Source organism: Nomascus leucogenys, chromosome 22a (assembly GCF_006542625.1).
Source record: "Nomascus leucogenys isolate Asia chromosome 22a, Asia_NLE_v1, whole genome shotgun sequence".
NCBI lineage: Eukaryota > Metazoa > Chordata > Mammalia > Primates > Hylobatidae > Nomascus > Nomascus leucogenys.
The window spans coordinates 100,677,741-100,701,768 of NC_044402.1; the positions used below are offsets into that span (position 1 = coordinate 100,677,741).

Genomic DNA, 24,028 nt, shown 5'->3' on the forward strand with positions numbered 1-24,028 from the left:
TGGTTCTTGGGGAGTGAAAAAAAAAGACATTATGGCTGAGCTCAGAGTCAGAGGGAGATGCCACTATGGGATAATGGTCAGAGAGATGGGACGCTGCAGACTTTGAAGGTGGGGGAAGGAGACATAAGCTAAAGAAGGTGGGTGGCCTCTACAATCTAGAAAGGGCAAGGAAACACATCCTCCTCTAGAGCTTCCAAAAAGGATCCTTGTCAGACTTCTGACTTACAAAACTGTAAGGTAATGAATTTTTGTTATTTTAAGCCACTAAATGTGTGCTAATGTGTTACAGCAGCACTAGGAAACACAGTGTTTCCTCTCCTGTTGGGTAAGAAGAATAGACTGAACTATGTCACCGGTTTGTTGTAATTGCTAAATAAAATGATTTGTGAGAAGTACTTAGCATAGGGAACATAGTGATGTATCTCAGCCTTGCCAGTGTTCAGACAGGCAGGATTTCCCTCTGAGTGCCCTGTTCCTGTGTTTAGGTTGCCGATGGACTTCTTTCTTTATGTCAGTGGCAACAGTCAAGTCTTGTACTGGCCCAGTCACTTTAAGGGGACTTTGAAGTCTCTCCTAGGATTCATCATTTATTGATTTTATATATCAACTCTCAGAAGATGTTTTTATTTCACTTGTTGCCAAGTTTTGGGAAATGTATTCTAGTGCCATCCAGGTACCACTCACTCATAGGTCCTTCCCCAAAGCAATTCTCCCTGTATTTTCTTTCTCCTTTCTGCCTGGACTGCAGGAATGTCTGAAGGCTTGTTGGGGTCTGTAGAGAGGTAGGGGAGGGAAGTTCCTAGCAGGGAGCAGAGAAGGACCAGTTGCCAGTCATCCCGGTGAGTGCAGGGCAGTCCCAGGTGGGGTGGGCATTCTAGAGTGAGGCATTCCAGTTCAGGGATGACTGGGCTGGAAGAATAAACTCTGTGTATTGTTCTCTTATTTTTGTTTTGTTTTGTTATGTTTTATTGATAAGAAAGTCTCTCTAAAAAGGAGAATCTTCGCAATCTGACATTCATTGATGTCCTTCAGGTCAATTAAGTCAGTTGGGTAGATCCTGGTGTAAGTGAATAAAATGAAGGCCACAGGTTTTCCTCTATCTTTGCTGGGTCAGTCAGATTTCCAGGGAACAGCTTTTGCATTATCACAGGACAAGAAACCAACAGAATTGTATTCCTACTACCCAAGTGCTAATATTATGTGGCTTTGTAGCGCTTTGTACTTATGTTATCTTTTAATGCTCACAAAATCACTGTGAAATACGTATTACTTCCATTTCCTGCTGAGGAAGGGGAGCATCATCACAACATCACTATGAAATAGACAAATAGATGGCATTACGCCTGTTTACAGCCAAAGACCATGGGGCTCAAGGAGGATGACAGCTGTACCGGCTTGGCTGGGACAGCAGTATGACCACTGTGGGGCTGCTACTGGCTGGTTGCCTACGCAGGACTTCTCAGTTGAGGCCATGTTTCAAAGCCTGGTTTTCAGTCTTCAAAGTCTATACATGGGACTCTCTCTGTGAACTCAGAGATGATCAGACTCCACCGTGACATACTCAGGCTAACAAAGTTTTAATATGGATAATGGATTAGCCAGAAACATTATGGCCTTATTCTTAGGGTATTTATTTTTTTCTAAGGATCATGTTCTTCCTTTTTCTTTCTTCTTCACTGTGCCCCATTCACCTAGCTACTTCAGGGCTCAGCTTAAACCTGACATCCACCTGGAAGCTTTCCTTGACCCTCCTAATTTTTGTTGTTTGCCCTCATCTCACCCCCAACTCAAAGTGGTCTAATAAAACTTTGTGCTTCCCCTAGAATGGCTTGTATTGTATTGTTTTCTGTTCACTTGTCTGGTCACCCTCACTAAAATCAAAGTTCCTTGAGGCCAGGGATTGTATTTCATGTACTGTTCTTTTAGCTAGGACTCAGCACAATCCTATATACATAGGAGATGCTCAATACAATTTTCTTGAATGAATAAGAATGGAAGACCTGTGTTTAAGTCCTGGCCCTGCCACTTTCTACCAGTGTGACTTTCATCAAGTTCCTTCTGTCCATACAGCCTCAGTTTCCTCATTTGTAAAAAGAGAAATTTTGTTGAGATGCTAAGGAGTTCTTTTCAAATATGAACATATTGGGATTCTAATGCAACTCATTAGCTGTCCCAGAACCATAAATCAGCAATCATATCTTACAAAGTACAAGTTAGGCAGATTGCCTAGACTACTTGAACATGGATTAATTATTTCACCCCATCCACTTACATACATTAACAGTCAACAGATTCATATCTGTTTTGTGCTGATATTTCTGTCCTTGATCCCAAGGGTTTACTTATCATAGAATATCCTCTTCATTTAGACTGATTGGCACACTCAAAAGGAGGCTTTTGAGCCCGAGAAAATAACAAATTCTGCTTATGTCTGCTTTCTCATTCTTGTATCCATCTGTTTTTTACCTAGAGAGAGTTAATGAAATGTTTTGTTATACTAAGAATTTCAAGTGAATATAATTAAATAAACTATCATATAAAAACAGCAGTATCAAATAAGAAAAAAGTCTGCAAATATTGATGATTATTCATGAACTTGAGTTGGTAATAGGCATAATACCATGACTGTGTGAAATATTTGATATGAAAATAAAAGGAAAATACAAACTAACATCCCAGCAGTAAAAATATGCAGTATTAATTGTAAATAATTGCAATAGCTCACATGTGATGTCTGCTCAGCTAAGTCCTAACTAATGGAGGAATCCATGTCGCACTGCAAGATTGTATTGGAGGCTTACAGATTTTCAGGATGTTGCCTTCTACATTCCTAAAGCTTATTACCATAGAAATAAAAATCTTCCCATGTCTCAGGTACTTCTTGCTAGTAAATTAAACACATTTAGATGTTTTATTAATATATAGTATGTAATAAACCAAAGTAGTAATTTACTAAGAGTTTCTATAGGTGCAATTAATTTTTCCAAAATTTGCTCAACATTTGCTGGTGACCGTCACTAATTGAAGACTCAAAAATAGACTAAACACTTTTCAGAAATTACTTCTTCACCTTACTGCAAAGTCTTAATATTATTGAAAAGATATACCTGAGAGGATAAAACATCAGTATTCTAAGTAAACTCACTACAAATAAATTTTAGCCTGTATTTCGTTAAACAGTTTCTTGCCCTGTACAGAATTTCTTTTATCTTAACTTATAGGCTAAGTTTAGCTTAGCTTATAGGCTAATTAACATTAAGTTGGGTTTTTTTCCCGCACTCTCTCTTTCTTCATTACTTTCATGCCTTCTTGCTTATTTTGCAATCATGATGATCTCTGACCTGCTTACTCAGCAAAGCCCACTTCCAGGTCAGGGCCATGACCTCGTGTGGACAGAACACAGTCTTTTAGCAACACACCAGGAAACAGCAAAGACAAATGTATTTGTTGTTTCTGTGAACACAAGTTATTCTGTACTCAAATCATAGTCAATGAAAATGATCTGACGACTCAAAATCTTGGTACAGAAGCCTAGATGAAAATCTATACTTTTCAAGAAAATAAGAGTATATCTTTATTTCATATGGAAAATAAATTATGTGGTTTGTTTGAGTGCAGCATTTGCATTTGATTATAGATTACTTAAATTACTTTCTAAAAAGTAGATTGAAAAAGTTAGGAAAGGAATGCCTATATTTACATATCCTAGTATTGAAAGTGAATTCCAATTTTTATGCTACATATGGAGTAAATGAATGTGTGAATGAAAGTTCAAATCCTAAAAGTTACTAATCATGTTGATGATCAACTGAATCACATTGTAAATTCAGCTACATTCTTTAAAAATGTTATTTATTTTCAGATTCAGATAAATGGTTCCTAATTGGTAAGTGGTTAAGGGTTGTAGTTTGTAAACAATGTAGTATTTTGTCTCATGATACTTAATTTGGTATTCAAAACAGCATTATAAGAAAATAAGAAAGTTTTCATTATAAAAAGGTTGAGAAACCTGGTTTTAACTAATCTGCCCTAAGAAAAGAAGTTGATGAATGGCAGGATTTGTAACAGAGCAGAAACAGAAGGGAAATGAGCTTTTTCACTGTAATAGTTCAGTGGGTTGTTCCGTGGAGCAGGAATCCCAAACTTCTCAGGGAGGCAGAGGTGTGAGAATCCAAAAACCCGAAAGAAGATGCATACTTGGTGAAGTTAAAAGGAAGAAGGAAAAAATGCAGTGTCCAGGAGAGTTCCTCACATGTGGTGGGCAATACATAGTTCAGTTGACTAAATGAACTTAGACCATTCAGTCATATTGGGCATTGGTATAATTTACTTCTGCTATAATGTACAAAAATGACACAGAGGTAGTAAGAGTGATGAGAGACTTAAGCTCTTTGGGCATCTGCTTGAAGTCATATTCATGTTTAAATGAAAATGGGGTCTCAGATACTAATTTGCCTCACTGCCATTTTCTCTCTAGGGAAGTAAAGGAAATGAAGGAAACTGCAATTTCGGACCTAATTTTAACCAAGAAAAGATTGGTTGGTAAAATAGAAGTGGAAGGAACCTTTATCAGTTTATTTGATAAATACATGTTGAGTGTCTGCTGTGGGCCAGCACTTGGAGGATTGTGACCACAATGTTTAAGCTTTTGTGCTAACTAAGGAGCAGATGGTGGATGTAGCAGACATGTATTACAGACTTCAGGGGGAAATCCCAAATATTTCAGAGAAGAAGAAGATATAGTTCTATAGCCCGAGACTCTAAAAGAGAAGATGACTGAAGAGATGAGAAGCCCACCTCTACATTCAAATTAGGGCTTTTTCTAGGTACTCCTAAAGCTCCTCAAACAGTACTTGGCACATAGCTGATACCCAGTAAGTTTTACATATACATATATAAAATATGTGTGTATATGTATAAAATGAAAGAATCAACAATGAAATCTTGATAATATAATCATGATTATGTTTCCAAATTATCAAAGATAATGTACACATTCTGTCTTACACACACACATGCACTCCAAGTCTAACAGTCCATAACTGTTTGAATTATTAGAATTAGAGATTTGATAGTTCTAAAAAAAAAAAAGAGAGAGAGAAGAGAGATAGTTATGGCTGCAAAGGGCATGTTCAAATTAACTCATAATATAAAATAACATTTATTTATTTTATTTATTTATTTATTTTTTTTTGAGACGGAGTCTCTGTCACCCAGGCTGGAGTGCAGTGGTGCGATCTCAGCTCACTGCAGCCTCTGCCTCCCAGATTCAGGCAATTCTCCTGCCTCAGCCTCCCAGGTAGCTAGGATTACAGGTTTGCACCACCATGCCCAACAAATTTTTGTATTTTTAATAGAAACAGGGTTTCACCATGTTGGCCAAGCTGGTCTTGAACTCCTGACCTTAAGTGATCCACCCATCTTGGCCTCCCAAAGTGCTGGGATTATGGGCATGAGCCACCAGGCAGGGGCCATAAAAGACCATTTAAAAAGAATGCAAGGAGAGGCCAATAACCAAGAACAAATATCAAAGAGAGAGACAGAATCCCATCAGAAAAGTGTCAGGAAGCCTGGAATCCAGGGTGAGCTGGATAATAAGTATAATAATACTTAATAAGCATTAAGTACTGGATAATAAGTATAAATTAAGTATAATATATAAAAAAAATCCTAAAAACAACCAAAGATATAAAAAGCTGGCAAGAAACAATCCTACAGAAAATAATGGTGACAGAATAATCCAGATACGGAAGACTGGAATCCTAGTGATGTTGAGTTTTGTGCATTTTTTAATAATGACGTAGTTATTTCTGTCAAGACTGCAATATTATTTTTATCTTTTTATTATATAAATTTGTTTTAGTTTTGTAAAAAAAAAAAAAGAAGAAAGAGACAAGATCTCTGATGAGAGAAAAACAAAGTACTATTCCTCTCTTCTTATTCTTGCCTTTTAATCAAGGATACTGATTTCTCACCTGTAAGGGTAAAACAAAATGTGAGTAAGAAGGAAATGAGGTCCCCAGCAGTGTAATGCTAGGCCCTTAGTGCCTCGTCATGGATTGGGGCCACCTGGCCCGGAGTGCATCACAGGCCTTGCTCACCTGTGACTGTTGCTGCAGTCAGTCATCTGTGAGAATGGCAGAGAATGGAGAAAGCCCCCAGAAGCTTGGCGACTGACAAAAAGAGAAAACATAAAAGCTCAGCAAAATTCTGGAATTTATTCTGAAAACAGAAAACACTCAGAAAAGCAAGTGATAATCATTAGGCTCCAAGAAGTCAAGCAGGACTAAGTGATTTTCCTGTTCAATAGAATAAATGGAATGCAAAGTGAAGAGAATGTAATAGATACGGTGTATATGAATTTCATCAACGCAGTTTTCACAATATCTCAGGGTTTCATTATGGATTTAATGGAGAAATAAGAACTGAATAACAGAATAGTTTCAATGGATTCACAACTAGGTTTGCATAACAAACCCAGAGAGTGCCCAAGAATGGGTCAGTGTAATTGTGGAGGGTAACCAGTATAGACCTCTGTTCTATTCCAGATCTCTCTTTATCAGTGACACGAATGGTGATTACTTTGATGAAACAATAGAAATAGCTGACATTTGTTGAACTCTTATGTGTCAAAAACTGTTCTATTATTCTATATGTATTAGTTTATTTAATCTTCACAATTCAATGTAGTTGATATTGATAACCTTTTATCTCCACTTTATGAATGAGTAAACTGCAACACAGAGAGTTTAATTTCCTCAAGGTCACACAGTTCCTAAGTGGCAGAGCTGAGATTCAAGCCCAGACTGTGTACTTAATGGCATAAGTGACATAAATGATACCCTTCAATTTGTGAATGACCAAAGTGAAATGGACAGCTAAAGTGGAAAGTTACAGATTTGCTACCCAAAAGAACCTTAATAGGCTTGAGAAATCAGCCAGATTAGTACGACAAAATTAATTTGAGCCAAATATAAACACACGCACTTAAGGTTCAAAAAGAAAAATCAACTGCCAAAGTAAAGATTGGGGAAATGAGACTCAGGTTATATGAGGGAATCTTGGGAGTTTTAATTGACTGTAGGCTCATTATGATTAGTGTATACCGTGATGTGATTATCAAGAAAATGCGATCTTAGGCTGCATTAGAAAGTGAATAAAATCGCTGAGTGTATATATGTATATATGTATCTCAGGGTGGGAAGAATAAAGTTCTCAAGTTCTGACAAGACAAAATGTCTTATCCACAAATTAATTTAGGAATGTATTATATAAAGTTCTTCCCAACTCTGACATCCTTCGATTCTGTGAACAATTCTGTACTAGGACAGAGGAAAGCATACGTAATATGAATCTGAGAATTTTGGAAGAGTGACCAGATTTAAAGAGTGTCTGAAGGCAGAGCTAGCACATTCATGGAAGGCGGTTGACTCCATCTTAGCTAAGGGTTTAGTCACAAGTAGACTTATACAGAAAAAGCTCTTTTAGGAGGCATGGATCCCCATTGTAGAATATGTTTGAGCAAGGTCTGGATGGCTATTTAATGAGGATGTTGACTGGGGGATTAACTTATAGCTCAGAAGTATGTATCTCAGAGTGAGAAGACTCCAGACTATGTCAAGTGAGGAATAAGTGCACTCTCAAGAATAAAGTTCTCAAGATCTGCCAAGACAAAATGTCTTATCTACAAATTAATTTAGGAATGGATAAATTCCCTTATACATAGAGTCCCAGGACTCCAGAAGAGTAAACAGTTACTGGATGTTGAGTTCAGTGTTGAAGCTTGACCAACTTGCAGATTGTGGGTACATTAGGACCAGGAGATGCTTCTCATGAAAGCTGGGTTGAGTTACAAACCAACCCAAACATGCAAAATCTGTTAGAAGGTATTTGTTTGTGTCATCTAACAGCTTCTTTAGATTTTGCTTTGAATGGTAAGTCATACCGTGTTTTCTAACAAAGCCGTTGATCTGAGGCATTTCTGGCCCTGCCTGCAGGAAGAAAGGCTCTTTCCATGACCATCTCAGACTCCCAGGCATAAAAACCCAAAGGAAATAATTGACTTCTGAGAGTGTGCCTTGTAGGTATCAGCTGGACTTGACTTGGCTTCAATTTTTGCTTCAAGCTTTCAGACAACACATGACTAAGACAGAATGAGACCACTCTAGATGCCTTAGGGGAAAAGACTGCAAAAACAACATTGTTTCTCCCTTTGGAATTCTGGAGTTATAAGGCAGAGATCCCCCATCTTCCCAAACTGTAAGTGAATTCCCTCTCCATCATCCTCATTCATTGGTCAGCCAGCTTCTGCTTGAACAGATTCTGTGACAGGAGTCTCACTACCTCCCAGGACAGCTTCACCTGCCCTTTAATGACACCAGATGTAACAGGAATAAAGGGAAAGGAATATAAGGAGATAGTAAGTTAAGGAATGGGTAAGAAAGAATGTGGCAGGTGGCCCGGGAAAGGGTATTCCGTGGTGGTTTGTCCTCACTGGGAAGTGGGGAGCAAAATTTAAAGCACTGAGAAAATGTTGTTCCTCCCATTGATAATTTCCTTCCCCCTTTGGCATTTTTGCCAAGCCAGCTTTACATCTACGATTCTAATTTTTGTGAATACTAAGACGTTGCAACTGGAACGGACCCTCTAAATAATTTTTAACCTACATATTCCCTTAATTTGTATTGAACCAAAACAATGGCACCAGACTAGTGGAATAAGGATCAGCTTCAGAGTTAGTTTGAGAGGTTTCAGTCCCAGCCTTGCTATTGACTAGCTCTGGGACCTAGGCCTTAACATATAAGCCTTAGTTCCCTCGTCTCTAAAATGGAGATAATAATACCTACATGCAGATATATTGTGAGGTCTTAGTGAAATAGAATCATCCAGTGTGGTGCCTAAAGAGGGTTTTGTTTGGTTTGTTCACTGTTGTATCCCCAGCACCTAGGATGGTACCTGGCACAGAGCAGGTGCCTACTAAGTGCTAAAATGAATACTGAATGAATGAATGACTGTGGTCAGTAAATGATAGCTATTGCTAAAGGCATGGCAGAGCTGTCAGACACAAGATGTGTTTGTAAAGCAAGAGGCTGATTATTCAGAGGTTTGAAGGAGAATGTTTTGTCATAAGCTAAATTAATTTTTCCCCACCATACAGCATGGCTTTAGGATTCTTCAAAAACTGACTAGGTTGGTCTGATGGTAATGGGTTATCAGAACTTATTGACATTGGTGTCACTAAAGTTGGCATATAATCCCTCTGTGCTAAATTTGACTGCCTTAAAAAAAAAAAAGAACAAAACTGACTAATACTGTGACCATTAGAGTCTTTCCTCCATCCTTAACCTATGTTCTCTATGAAGCATCTAGAGTGGTCTCATTCTGTCCAGTCAAGTATCATTCCAAAGCTTGGAACAAAAAATGAAACCAAGACTTAAAGACTGGCTGGTAGCCATTCAGAAATAGATACAAATGTAGATTAAGTTTTGAAGACATTTTCCCTTTCTAATACCTCCTCGCGTTTTTAAGAGAAGCATTTAGTAAAACAAACAAGAGTGTCTTTTCAGTGTCTGGTTATCCCTTTTTCCAGACTGAGTTTGGTAAATTATATAATATTTGGTATTAGTCATCTCACAGGATGTAAAATCAGGTAAAAATAAAACCAAATGGAATCTTAAATGTAATTTATGAGTTACTTTCCTAGAGGTAAGTGTAACTCGCCTATATAATTTTATTTTTTTGGAGCCCTTTAATATTTGTCAGATTAAAGCATATATTTTTGCAAAACTAAAAGTACTGAAAGTCAGCTTGCACCAATTTGAAGTTACTTTAAAAGATCCTGTTTTCAATTCAGCATTTCAAGAATAACAGAGAAAATGCATAAGGTCTAGATTCAGAACCATGTAACCAAAAATGACAGTGGGGTGGGAGGGAGAATTGGGCTGGGATAGGATGAGACGGAACTTTCCCATTTACTAAAAGAAAAATGAAACAAGGATATTACCTCTAGCTGCATTACGAACAGAACAAATGTAAACCACACCATATAGACACCTTCGCAAATACTGCCTTCTGATGTCATCTCATTGCTTACTGCCTGCTAATCTTATCTCCCTGCAGGAGCCAATCTTGAATTTATACTGCATCATAATTAACCAAACACACTGCATCTAGCAGAGACAAATCGTGGACTCCCAGTAAATATTTATTAATTGACTTTTGTGTGCTAAGCAGGTAGGTTTTCTTTCTGGCTTTACACATTAGTCACTGTTTCTGCTAGCGAAGTTTCACTTTCGCTCTTCCTCATACCTGCAGTGCCATTCCCATCATTGCCAGTATTGCCTCAAAGTAGTGCAAAAGAGCACTCCCTCTCTGAAGCCCTCTTTGATTAAGCTCACGTAAACTAAAGCCATCTCATACCTCCAGAAGCCACTTTATGTACATGGTTGTAGTCATTTCAGAATGATTTGTTTACCATTTTGTTACATTCTTATTTCTCTTGGTTTTGATCCCCCTGTGCGTGACAATATACACCCCCACCAAGAATAGGCATTGGGTCTCAGTTCTCACAGGGACACACACACACACAGACACCCTCTACATGTAGTGTCTGGCCCAGGGGGAGCACACTCAAAGGACATGTTCCACAGTTAGATAATGAAATTGTTAGCATTAGTAAAATAAAACAGACATTCCTAATTATTTGTCTCTACGAATCAGCCAAGAATGGGTATAAATGGAATCAAAGCTGTGAGAGATGGACCTATTTCACCAAACAGGTGATCAAAACCTAATACATTTACACCTCAAAATTGGTGTTAGGTAGATTGAATAACTACCAAAGTCTTCCAAAGGGAAATAATATATGGTATTATATTTAGCTGAGAGGCCTGTGCATTATTTGAGCCACTGTATTAAAAAAGTTTTGTTTCATTCAATCTTTAGAAAAATGATTTGGAAGAGATTAAACTATGTATTGCTAATGCTTGTACACCATTGGAAGCATCTGGTACTTTCTGAACTTCCCCCAGTGTGAGTTGAGCCATAGGGCAGGCTAGAGCTCTGTGCAAAGTAGAGAGGATGTGTGTCTGCACTCCAGCCTTTTATGCTACAAACTAAGAGTGTGGCCAAGGCAGGCCATGAGATAGTTTATGAAGCATCTGTAAAGTGCATGTAGGTGCCAACAGCAATAAAAATCCCTCTCTGTGCTGGAGTTACATGGGTATATAGGAGTAAGGCTAATGGTTAAATGTGTTTAGCATTGGGTGAAAATGAATTTTTTTTCATACTCCATAGAAAAGGTTAATTTCAGTCTTTCTTTTTTGGACAAAAGTGTAGTCTTTGATGGAGAGGAACTAGAGAGCTATAGTCTAGTGACTTTATCCTGGGTATAAGCCTCTACAGTAAGAAGAAATAAAATCAGTAAAAGATGCTAGGCAAGTTACCAGGTTAAAGAGGGGATACATGGGGCCCAATAACAATGATATAGAAGGTTTGGGTGCTCATGATTAGACCTTGACTCTGATAATGACTAAAAGATACTGCAAGGTTGGAGGTGTGCTGGGAGGAAGAGCAGAGTGGATTGGAAGGTGTGTGAAGTGATGTGGCTAGAACAATATTGGACAATGCTGGGTTTTTTGTTTTTTGAGATAGGGTCTCACTCTGTCACCCAGGCAGGAGTGCCAGTGGCATGATCACAGCTCACTGCAGCCTCGACCTCCTGGGCTCAAGTGATCCTCCCACTTCAGTTTCCCTAGTAGCTGGGACTACAGGCACATGCAACCACACCTGGCTAATTTTAGTACTTTTAGTAGAGACAGGGTTTCGCCATGTTGCCCAGGCTGCTCTCGAACTCCTGGACTCAAGGGATCCACCCACCTTAGCCTCCCAAAGTGCTGGGATTACAGGCATGAGTGACTGTGCCCACCCTGACAATGCTGGTTTTAAAAGGGTGGCATTTAAAGTGATAACTTAGTATGAGGGGTTAAAAACTGGAGAAAAAAATTATTAAAAATTCATTGCAAGCAAGACAGGAAGAATAAAATGAGAGGACATTTATTCCTTTCTTTCCATGTGTCTTCATTGAAGACTTAGCTTGTCAAAGGCATTGTATTTGGAACTTTGGAAGAGAGAAAGGCAAAGTGGAATTTATCAGAAGTAGTCTTTTTAAAAGGAAGGAATTCTTTTTGTAACGTATTAAATCTGTTAAAGTCTTGTATATTTGAAGCACTTTAAAACTATTTATTAATTTCCCATTACAGCATATTTCAGGTGACATATTTCTATTTTGTATTACAGCTAGAAATGGAAAGTTCACTAAGATAGTAAATATGACCCCCTAGAATCCTGAGCATATAATAAATGATCAAAATGAGTTTTTATTATCTGTGACTGCATTAGAATAAACTAAAGGGAATTAAAATCATATGAATTCTTTCTTTTATTCATGTTGATACAGTTACCTGAAATCATGTATGGAAAGAGATTTAGTAATTTTTAGATTGTTCCCTTATTAGCTCCAAGGCTTTATTCGAACTTTGCTCTTTCTGTGTTATGACTGTTTGTTGTCCTTTGAAGACAAGTACCTTAAGCTGTGAATTTGGTCACGAAAGCACTGAGCACATCTGATAGCTACAAGGCAGGAAACCGTGACCTGACATGGGTTTCCGATCCATTCTATGCGGAAGTGATATTGTAGTAATGGATTTGCTTCTGCCAGTGCAGCTGTTTTAAAAGCATGGAAAACAAATGACCCTGTGGACACAGACAGAGCCCTGAGAGTTCATATTTCCTTAGCAGGGCTGCAGTCAGGCCCCTAGCCTCCGGCCGCCACCCTCTGCTCTCTGGAGTCACCCCACCTCTCCCATCAGGTGACAGTGTGAGTTGGAAAGGGGACGGGTGTAGCCACACCAGGACAATTTGTGGTCAGAAGGTCAGGTTTCAAGGGCCGGCTCCGTTACTGGCTGGATGCATGTTGGTAACCTCATAATCCTTAGATTCTCACCTGTAAAATGAGGACAGTGGGAAAGCTACCACATGAGCTATGCGAGCATCTATTTATATTCTTTTATAGCACTTTTATAGCACTTGCTGTGTGCCAGGCACTGTTGTAATCACTTTACAAACATGAACTCATTTCATCCTTCTTACCACCCTATGCCGTAGTTACTATTATTATCCCCATTTTACTGATGAGGAAACACGGCCTAGATCGAGGTACTTGCCCAAATCCCAAAACTAGTAAGAGGCAGAGCTGGGATTCAATCTTGGTGAATCGTAATTGCTTGTTTTCGGTCATAGAACATAAGGAAGAATCTGTATTGCAGAAAATAGGCAGTGTTTACTCTTTGAGATTACTTAAGGGCCCAAGATCCTGTGCTTGGTGACAGAGGCACAGGGCTGGTGGTAGCAACTTTCTAGGCCAACTGCCTGTGTGTGGTCAGCTAGATGGGCTCTGATGGTGGGGCCTGATCTGAGAGGGAAGCGAGCCTTTCTAAGAACATGTAGAATGTATGTGTTAGATTTCTAAAACTCAAACCAGTGAACAGGTAACATATATAGGACTAATGTGTGTGTAGATGGAGCAGGTCTGACAGGTAGGAAACCCCTCTCCACTCTGCCCCAAATGTACTCCAGCACATGCTTCTCACCCTGGCTTTTTGCTGTTAAACTGAATAAATATCAGGCAAGAACTTCACTTCCTTGTGTGAGCACATGCCCCTTAATAAAATGTATACCCCTGGACATGTTTTGTACATTTTCCATTTAATGCAAAATTAGCTAACAGATGTTTTCAATTAGGTGTAGAACCAGGAACTGGTTTCAGGGTGCAGTGCAAGAATGTGTACTAATTGATTGATACGCCTGTCCTGGTGTCGCCCGGAAGATAAGAAGCCCTTAGCAGACAATCATGCCCAGAAACTGACCTTTGGAATGATGACTACAGTCCTAGCCTATACATTCTCAGCCTCAGGGGCAGTCAGTTGCAAGTTCAGTCTTAGAGCTATACCTTCCCTAAGATAAGAAGGATGAAGAGCTGGCATTCACTAACAGGACCCTGAAGGCAAAAACACTGGGCAGTTTCACAAAAAGGGAACAAGCAGTCTCTCTGAAGGTGAGTCTTTCTGTTGCCCAGGTGGCCAAGGCCACCAGCCCACTGCTGATTACTCAGCCACGCCCAAGATCCTGCTACTACCCTGGTTTCTGGCTCCACATTCGTCACTATTGAGATGACTTACTGGTCACAGTAAAAGCAAGTTGATAAAGGTGGCCAGTGGGGGAACAGAGCTTATGTGCCTCCTGAGAAAGCCAGTCGCTGGAAACTGGACTGACAGCCCTGATTTGGAGCACAAGGAAACCTTAAAAAGTGAGTTGAGGTTGCATTTGCTGGGAAGCCGTAGGAAAAACAGTAATGGGGTGGGAAAGGGGGCTGGCTGCCTGGGGGCACTCTCCAACTGGAAGTCCAAGCCCTGCCTTCGCTCCCCAGTATTTCTTTCCCACCAAGTGCCAGTGCGTTTAAGGCAGTACGTCATACACTGTTTTTGTTCAGCCAGTGCCAGTGACATTTCAAGGAACTAGGAAGAAACTGACTTTCTCTGCCACTTCGAGAAAATTATTAAATGTTTACTAGGAGTGTTCTGACTCAATGAACTAGGATACTGTGAGTTTGTTGGAACAGAGGTTTTTGAAACCAGAATGTGCTGTGAAGAGATGATGGGTTCCTTTTCCACATTTTTATTCCATGACAACCGAGCCAGCTTCCCAGAGTTAGCTATAAACAGCTTTTGTTTGCCAGGTTTAGTTAGGGATTCTCTTTGCCGGTTCAGAGTTATATTGCAGAACCATAATCCATGTTTTCTTTGGACATGAATATGCGGTGTTGTCCTTATAAAGATCCCATTAAAAGTTTAAAAAGCATACAGCCCCATCCCCAGCCCCGCTAATGGCAAGCGTGCCTCTAATACCTTTGCGCCTGACTCTCTGGGATGGGACTTTTGAGCTGGACAGACCACAGCCCCAGTCTTGCTGTGCCCAGAACCTTGAGCCAGCTGAATTCCAACTCTAATTCTTTTAGTTCTCAATCTCATTTCCTTCCCCACTTCCTTGCCTGGCGTTCTTCTGTGTTTTTGTGTACATATCTGTCTTCATCATTGATATGTAAGCTCCTTTGGGGCCAAGAGCTCTGGAGCCAGGAGATGTAAGTTCGAATCTTAGCTCAACCAGGTACTGAATAACTTTGTGACTTAGTGAGTAGCTTACCTCTCTGTGCTCACGTTTATTTTTCTATAAAATGGTGATAACGAAGATAGAAGTACACACTGCTTAGGGCGATTCTGAGAATAAAAGGAGTTAATACATGGAACGTGCTTAGAGCAGTGCTGGGTATATGGTAAGAGTTCAGTAAGTATAGCTTTAACCACTGCCAGCATTCCCCACAGACCCTGGTGCATTGTTGGTGTTTAATGAATGTTTGTCAAATTATAAGAAAAAACGTTGCCCTTTCTGTAGGAATTGCCCATAGCTAAAGAGATGGCGGAAGGAAAGGAAGAAAGGGAACACATGATATTTCTTTTTCAACATTGGGGAGTTTGTGGTAAAGTACTTGGGGCTCCGGAGTATAAAGAACTATGTTTGATCTTTTGTCCAAACCCCTCTGGGATTTGGGATTTGCCAGCGGGTGGTGGGGGGGATGGGGGAGCAAAGCAGTGTGATCTGCAGGGAGAGAACCAATTACAGTGTGCTTGGAGAGGGTGGCATTTATTCTGCTGAACCTCTTCTCTGCTTCACATAACGTTGGCCACTTCACCTTTCCTGAGACGTCTCTGAGGATGGGCATATTTTAAAGACTTGAGCTTACATCATTGCATCTTAAAAGAACCGAGTATAATTGAGTTGCTGATACAAGTGGGTACTTGCACCAGGTCCGGGTCGCCCACATCTCTATGGAAACACATGTTTGCTTTAAAGCCCAGCAATCAGAAGCAGATCCTTGTAGGAGCCAGCATTGGGTCACTTTTAGATAAAGGCATTTATTTATATTCTCAAGCCAGCAGAGACCTATGAAATGAAATAATTTCAAATTAAATAGAAAAACCATGCCGTAGGTGAATGCTAATAAAGCCTGCCGTGCGTCCTCCTCCCCCTGTGCTTGCACTGCCTTAGATCTGCCGCATTTATTTTAGCTGTCCTTTGCTCTTTTGTGCCCATTTGCATTCTGCTGCTGTGAGGAGGTGGTTTGGCACTTTATGCAAAAATGGTTAATCTTCATTCATAAGCATTTGCCAGTACTAAAATGGAAAATTCAAAGCTGGGACTGCCATGAAGTGTGTTTTGTGTTCCGCTCTGCCGTGTACGTGCAGCATACACAACAGTGTGCGCCACGCAGATGACTCTGCCTGCCATACAAGCACTCAGCACTCGGGGCTGTTGAGTGAAGATGTTCTCCCATGAAGGTCTCAAACTTGCATGAGCACATCTTGCCCTAGATCTGCTCAAGTGATATTCTAAGTGATTGGAAGCTTTTATCTGCCTCTGAAAGCAGGCCTTTTCAAATAAGTATTGACTGTTAATGACCTGTTTAAATAAAACATTCAATTTTCTTTCTTCCCCCTACAAAGAACTTAGTAGGCAGTGACATTTCTAAACCAAAGGCTAACCCTGCTTTTCAAAAGAGGCCAAGCCAGAGCTTTTAAATGTGAAAACTTTTTCTGACATTTGCCCTTAAAATGCTTTTCAGTGAAGTTGTTCTAACAGTGGGTTGAGTACATTGAAATGTCTTTGAATGAAAATGCAACCTTGAGTTTTTTTCTCCTAATTAAACAAAAAATGCCGATCTAAGTATATTCATATGAAATTCATATTTCAGTCACCACCCTGTTTCATTGTTTATGTTTCTCAGTCCTAATACCTCTAAGGAACAGGAACTTTTATTAAACTATGGAAATTAAACCACAGAAACAAAGAGCAAAAACACCTGAAATATAAGAGACCTCAGTCATTACCATGCCAGATAAGGAGTAGCAAAGGATGGAGGGAAAAGGAGGAGGGGACAAAACGGAAGAGAAATTAGGCAATTGAACGTGACAGAAAACATACCTAGTACTAAATTTAGAACAAATCTCAGTTTTGTAGAAGGAACACTGTTTCCCTCTTCAGCTGGCATGCAAGTGCCCCTGATTGTGCTTAGGGCACTGGATGGTTAGTCTCTGGTTTAAAAGTGACCTGTACAGAGAAATAGCCAACTACTGTACATCATTGGAGGCAGCACCCACACCTTTTATAAGTGTTTCCATCAACTCCCAGTGCCTGTACAGACCTGTAGTACCTGAGAGCCAAAAGAGACCACAGAGTTCATTTCCTCCAACCTGGAGACCTGAGGCCCTTGTGCCACACTGTGGCCCATCAGGATGAATGGTGCCCTTTATAGACAAATGTGAAGTCCTTCCAGCTCTCCCTATCAAAATGTACCTGTCCTGTTTCCCATCCTCTCAGAGCAGTGCTGTCTGCCTAGGGCCAATTGACGGCAGTAGGAGAATGAAACAAATTAATCTGTGATAATGCACCTTCTTCCAGAGGTAATAGCATGCCTTCAACTAAGTAGAAATGCATATGTCTCTTAAGACACTCATACTCAGAGATAATGTTGGATGCTGTTTTGCCTGAGAGATTTTTGCTGCTTCTCAAATCACATGGCATAATTGACTTCCTACACACAAGATCAGTGCTGATTCTTCCCCTCTGAGGCAGCCATGAGAAAATATCTCAGGATCTACGTGATCATAGTGATGCAGGATTTTTGAATAGCATTGTCTAGGCTATACCAAAGTCAGGTACACAGACACTTTAATTACTGTAACTTAGTAATTAAGTTAGTAATTCAGTTAGTTATGCCTAATTTAGACCCCAGAATGTCACGGAGCCACTGGGCAGCATCACAGCTCGCAAGAAACAATTTGTTGGCTGAGAGCCCACTAACTGCAACTCTTTGCACCTTCACCTGAGGTAGGAAGCTGCAGGAAAACAGCCATTTTTTGGTGGGGTGGGGGTTGTGGTGAATGGAGTCTCACTCTGTCACCCAGGCTGGAGTGCAGTGACATGATCTTAGCTCACTGCAACTTCTGCCCCACCTACTGGGTTCAAGCAATTCTCCTGTCTCAGCCCCACCCCATCCCCCTCCCCAGTACCTGGGACTACAAGCACGTGCCATCACACCCAGCTAATTTTTGTATTTTTAGTAGAGACGAGGTTTTGTCATACTGATCAGGCTGGTCTCGAACTCCTGACCTCAGGTGATCCACCCACCTCGGCCTCTCAAAATGCTGGAATTACAGGAGTGAGCCATCGCACGCAGCCAGAAGTAACCATTTCTTTAAAACAAGTTCATTTATGCCCATTCCTGTGTGAGTGGAGCAGTTTCACGCTGCAGTTTGTGCATCCTGTACGTGCGCAAGGCATATATTGTGGGCCTGTCTGGCCTGAGAAGGCAGGTCCCGCGGAACGGTTTTATTCCCCTGGCGGAGTTCTTACTGCATTTCATAGACAGTGAGCCCCGTGACTTGTTTATGATGGTTTTGAGGTGCTGTTAGCCCAATGGCCGTGGACTTGCTGAGTTGGACTGCCTTAGGTTTGAGTCCTGGCCCTGCCACTTACTGTGGGACCTTGAGCAGTTACTAGATCTCTTTGTTGTTCAGTTTCCACGTATGTAAAAATGGGGATAATCTTAATTTCTATTCGTAGGGTTGTGACGGTAAAATGAAAAAAAATGTATGTCAAGCACTTAGCAGAGTGTCTGGTACGTTATAAGTTCTCCAGAAGTGTGCTAATTATTATTCATAATGTATTTTTGAAAATATTATTCCTTAGCGACGTAATTTTTAGGAAACTGGCCTTCCGCTTATCCTCCGCTTATCTCTCTAGGCTTCCATGAGAATCTGTTTCTTGTGTGTAGTGTTTGGGATTAAGGAAGAGGCTCTTTCTTTATGTTCCAGGATGGAGACACTAGTGGTTCTCACGGTTTTGCTAGTGCACATCCGAATACCCTGCAGGGCTTATTAAGCACTGACTGCTGTGCTGCCCCTGCCCTCCAGAGCTTCTCTTTCTGTCTGGTGAGGGGCAGAGTGTTTGCATCTTTAACAAGTTCCCAGGTGATGCTGATGCCACTCATCTGGGAACCACACTTCAAGAACCCCTGCTCTAGGACAGTACTTTCCAGTAGAAATATAACGTAAGCCACACATGCAATCATACATTTTCTAGCAGTCACATTAAAAAAGTGAAAAGAAGTGGATGAAATTAATTTTAATAGTGTATTTTATTTAATCCAATCTATCAAATGCTATCATTTCAACATATAATCGATATAAAAAGTATTAATGAGACAGCTTATATTCCTTTTTTTGTACTCAGTCTTTGAAACTCAGCCTCTACTAAACCCTTCCAGCACATTTCACTTTAGACTAGCCACATTCAAATCTGGCTTTGCATGAAAATAACCTGTTTTCCATCACAACCTCCCCACACCAATTGACCTTGGGGCCCAGAAATCTCAGTTTTTCAGAGCTCCCTGGTTAAGTCTGTTGATTAGCCAGAAAGTCAAGTCGATCCAGTCCCTACCAACTTGGTCATTTTCCCTCTCTAAGCCATACGTCATGACATTTGGCATTTACCCACTCCAGCTTACATTATGATAATTTATGAAATACCCTATTAACGGCCCCAAATATGCAGTAAGATTTTTATGTTTTTGCAAATCATGGGAAATTTTGCATTAATAACCTTGAAAATATTGTTAAAATCATTACTTAAAATGTTTTCTTGTATATTTCCTATGGTTTCTTAAATCCAGTTCAAGCAAAGTGATGTAATACCCGAGAACAGGAAAGTAAACCTAAGAGCATTAATGGGTTTCAGAGAAACAAAAGTGAAACTTTATTACTGCCTACACAATCAAACAGGAGTGAGAAAGGAGACAAGCAAGTCAGAAAGCGATTTGATAGTTCAGTACATTGATAGAACTTTTCATGTTTTATGTGATTGCATTAGAAACATAAATATATATTTTTAAAACTTTACAGACTGTCATACATATTAAACTTTGTTGAATTATATCAGTTGGAAATACGGAGACAAAACATATTTGCCAGAATTTCTATTATTTGGGTTTATTTTTCATAAAAAATGTTTATCTTTGTTCTAAGCTAATAGATTTTCTGGCTACTGTTAATGCATATTCTGTAAGATTTTTGCTCAGTGATCAGTTCAATATAATTTTGTGTTTGAAGTGATTGGTGGTAACCATATTTGTGGTTCATAAATTCTATTTATTTATTTATTCGAGACGGAGTCTCACTCTGTCGCCCAGGCTGGAGTGCAGTGGCACGATCTCAACTCACTGCAAGCTCTGCCTCCTGGGTTCATGCCATTTTCCTGCCTCAGCCTCCTGAGTAGCTGGGACTACAGGCACCCGCCACCATGCCCAGCTAATTTTTTTGTATTTTTAGTAGAGACGGGGTTTCACCGTGTTAGCGAGGATGGTCTCTATCTCCTGACCTTGTGATCCGCCCACCTTGGCCTCCCAAAGTGCTGGACCACAGGCGTGAGCCACCACACCCGGCCAACTTATAATTCTTTAAGTCAAACCAAATTTATGGTCTGTTTAAATTAAAGCCTTTTAACTAGTTTCCCATTGCCTCTGTTATGCACCAGCTAGCAGAAAGCTGTGATATTAGAAACAGTAAGATTTTATTTTACTGTGATGTGGAGAGGGTATTGGAACCCACCTGGAAGATGGAGCCTGTAGCGGCAGCCTTCCACCTGGGAAAAATAATTGAGAGTAAAATGGGCAAGGAATGGGTCCCTTTAATTATTTTTATCTTATTTTCCCATCTGAGAAACTTAAAATAGCCCCATTCTACCCTCACAGCCAGCATTTTTCTTCCACAAAAAAATTAAATTATGATTTGAATAAAATTGTAATTAATCTTACTAGCATCAGTCCCAAAGAAGAGTCTTCCTTGAGTTAGACTTGAGGTCAAAGAGAAAAAGAATTGCCAAGGAGGTGTTAGTGTGTGTGTGTGTGTGTGTGTGTGTGTGTGTGTGTGTGTGTGTTTTCTTATGAATATAGCTTACCATCCATTGTCACCACGTCTTCAGATCTCATAAATTTTCTCTCTTCAATGGAATTCCTCCCTGATTCCTCTGCGGATTATAACATTTCAGCTTTAGAAAATGCTGCACATCCAAATCCTAGACATCAAAGCGCAAATGCAAAAACAAAACAAAAGCTTTTTCTGTTAGATTTCACATATCCGTAATGGCAAAATTAGATGTGTCCAGAAGAATCAGCTGATCTGGTCTAATGAAAGTCATTGTGGCTCACAGGTTCATTCTTAATGGCACCAAATTCAGCTGTCACCATTCAGTTCTTCATAGTTCTTAGGTATACCTCTCTCTCTCCTCCCCCTCTATCTCCCTCTCATACACACATTTATATACTATCACACACTGAAAAATTCATGTATATACAATGTATGTTTACATAATGCCGAAACTTTCCTTTGAATAAGAAAATCAGCCATCCAGAAGTCTTCCAATATAATGATTGCAGACCGTCTTGCAGGCTTGTAATGAACGACCAAAGGCTTTACTTTCCACCCGTGGCTTGTAAACAAAAACACCTAATTATTTGTTCTTGTACTTCACACATCATTCATGTTCACTATTAGAAATAATCAGAAAAGAATCCTCTTCTTTACAAATGAGTAACTTTCAGGGGCAGGAATAAGTGAAAATAAAATTCAAGTGTTATTTGCCAGCTATTAGGTTGGTACAGAGGTATTTGGGGCCTTAGCCATTACTTTCAATGGCAAAAATCGCAATTACTTTTGCACCAGCTGATTCTCCTATATGCCAAGTCCAGGGATATAGAACTTACCATTTGGAGGGTGTTTGCAATAGATTGGGCACTTTTATGGAGCATTTGGGAAGGTGCTGCTTTACTGGAAGCAAGTGTGCAGGGTCTCCCCTGCTAGCATGTCCAAATGCTTGTGTCAGTGGCAGTATTATTTGGAAACTTATAAAAATAAAATGTTACTGTTTCTAATATTTGATAATTTGTCTCTCTGGATTCCTAGTTGAAAATAATTTGAGTAGGAATAGAGTTAATGTTGCGTATTACCAAGCTTTCATCCTAAAATCAGCAATAGATAATGGATCTGAATTTATGCTTTATTTAAGATGTAGGTGTAAAAGAAAATAGTGGGGAAGAATCAGAGAATTTTTGCAAGTTATCCCTAGCATGTGTCTACTCTGGAGGTGGGTACACTCTTTATAAGAAAAGAAAAGGAATATACGAAAGTGTTTCAGTGGTTCTCGATTGACAAAAAGCATTCAACATGCAAATAGGTGGTATATGTTGATATCTTGGCCTGACTGGCTGCTAATTTCTGAACCAATCTGTTTGTGCATTTAAGTCATCTATTCTCTATTTCAAAAAGATTGAATCCATTAAAGTCTTAAGATCTGTCTTCCATTATAATGGTGAAAGATTTTGACCAGATAAGGGAAAAGAAAACACACCAGCTTGATTTTGGGAACACAGATCTTCTCAGAGGGGGCCACTTTACAAAGGAGATTGGACACCAAAGACAGAAAACCTAAAGATTTTGAAGAAACAAGGATTATGGGCAGTTTTAAGGGTCCATTTGAAAATGGAGATTATGAAATTATGGACAATAAAAATTACGGTGGAGATACATATGTATCAATCTGGAATGTTGCTCATGATATGTTGGTAAGTGATAAACCAAATTTAAAACTGTGATATTCTGTTGGAGAGTAAGGCAGGAGAGGTGGCAACTTTAGATATGGTGGTCAGTGAAGCCCTCTTGGAGGAAGTGATAACTCAAGCTAAGATAAAGACTGCAGAAGACAGGCACAGTGGCTCACACCTATAAGCCCAGTGCTTTGGGAGGCCAAAGTGGGAGGATCGCTTGAGCCCAGGAGTTTGAGACCAGCCTGGGCAACAACGTGAGACCCTTGTCTCTACAAAAAATACAAAAATTAGCTGAGTGTGGTGGTGCATACCTGCAGTTCCACCTACTTGGGAGGCTGAGGTGGCAGGATCGCTTGAGTTGAGGAGATTGAGGCTGCAGTGAACTGCGATCACGCCACTGCATTCCAGCCTGGGCAACAGGTAGGTTTTCCTTTAGGTTCGTTTTGAGACAAGCTCAAAAAAAAGGTTTTGAGACAGGCCCGCCCAAAAAAAGACTACAGGAAAGGAACAACCCTGCAAAGATCTGAAATTAGAGCATTCCAGATAGAGAGAAAAGCTGAAAAAGAAAAAGACAAGAAAAGAAGTTGGGAGGTGGATTCTTATGTTTAAACCTGGGGTAGTTTTCTCCTTTTTTTTGGCCGGGCGCGGTGGCTCACGCTTGTAATCCCAGCACTTTGGGAGGCCGAGGCAGGCGGATCACGAGGTCAGGAGATTGAGACCATCCTGGCTAACACGGTGAAACCCTGTCTCGACTAAAAATACAAAAAATTAGTCGGGCGTGGTGGCGGGCGCCTGTAGTCCCAGCTACTCAGAGGCTGAGGCAGGAGAATGGCGTGAACCCGGGAGGCGGAGCTTGCAGTGAGCCGAGATTGCGCCACTGCACTCCAGCCTGGGCGACAGAGCGAGACTCCGTCTCAAAAAAAAAATAAAAATAAAAATAAAAAAATAAACCTGGGGTAGTTTTCTCCTTTTTTTTTTTCCTGTAGTGCTTGGTATTGTTATGTACACATAGGAGAGATATAGTCAATAAATGTTTGTTAGATTACCTAGGAGCTGATAAAAGCTTTGAGACAGTGAGGATTGTGATGACAATACTTAGTTAAAATAGGTACAATTTCCCTTCTCTCTATTTTTGACCACCTTTCTTTTACATAATAGGAAGAAACACAATTTAGATAAATTCCCATCTGTCTTTGTCATTTTTCATGTCAATACAGTATGAATAAAAGATTTTACTTTGTTTTCTGGAGTTATTGT

General features: G+C 40.0%; 1 protein-coding gene across 9 annotated transcripts in view; it reads left to right on the plus strand.

Annotated features, from left to right (window-relative positions):
- The window catches only part of SPATS2L (spermatogenesis associated serine rich 2 like), a 172,526-nt gene that overhangs the window by 58,814 nt on the left and 89,684 nt on the right, over positions 1-24,028 (plus strand). The gene's annotated exons all lie outside the window — the stretch shown is intronic.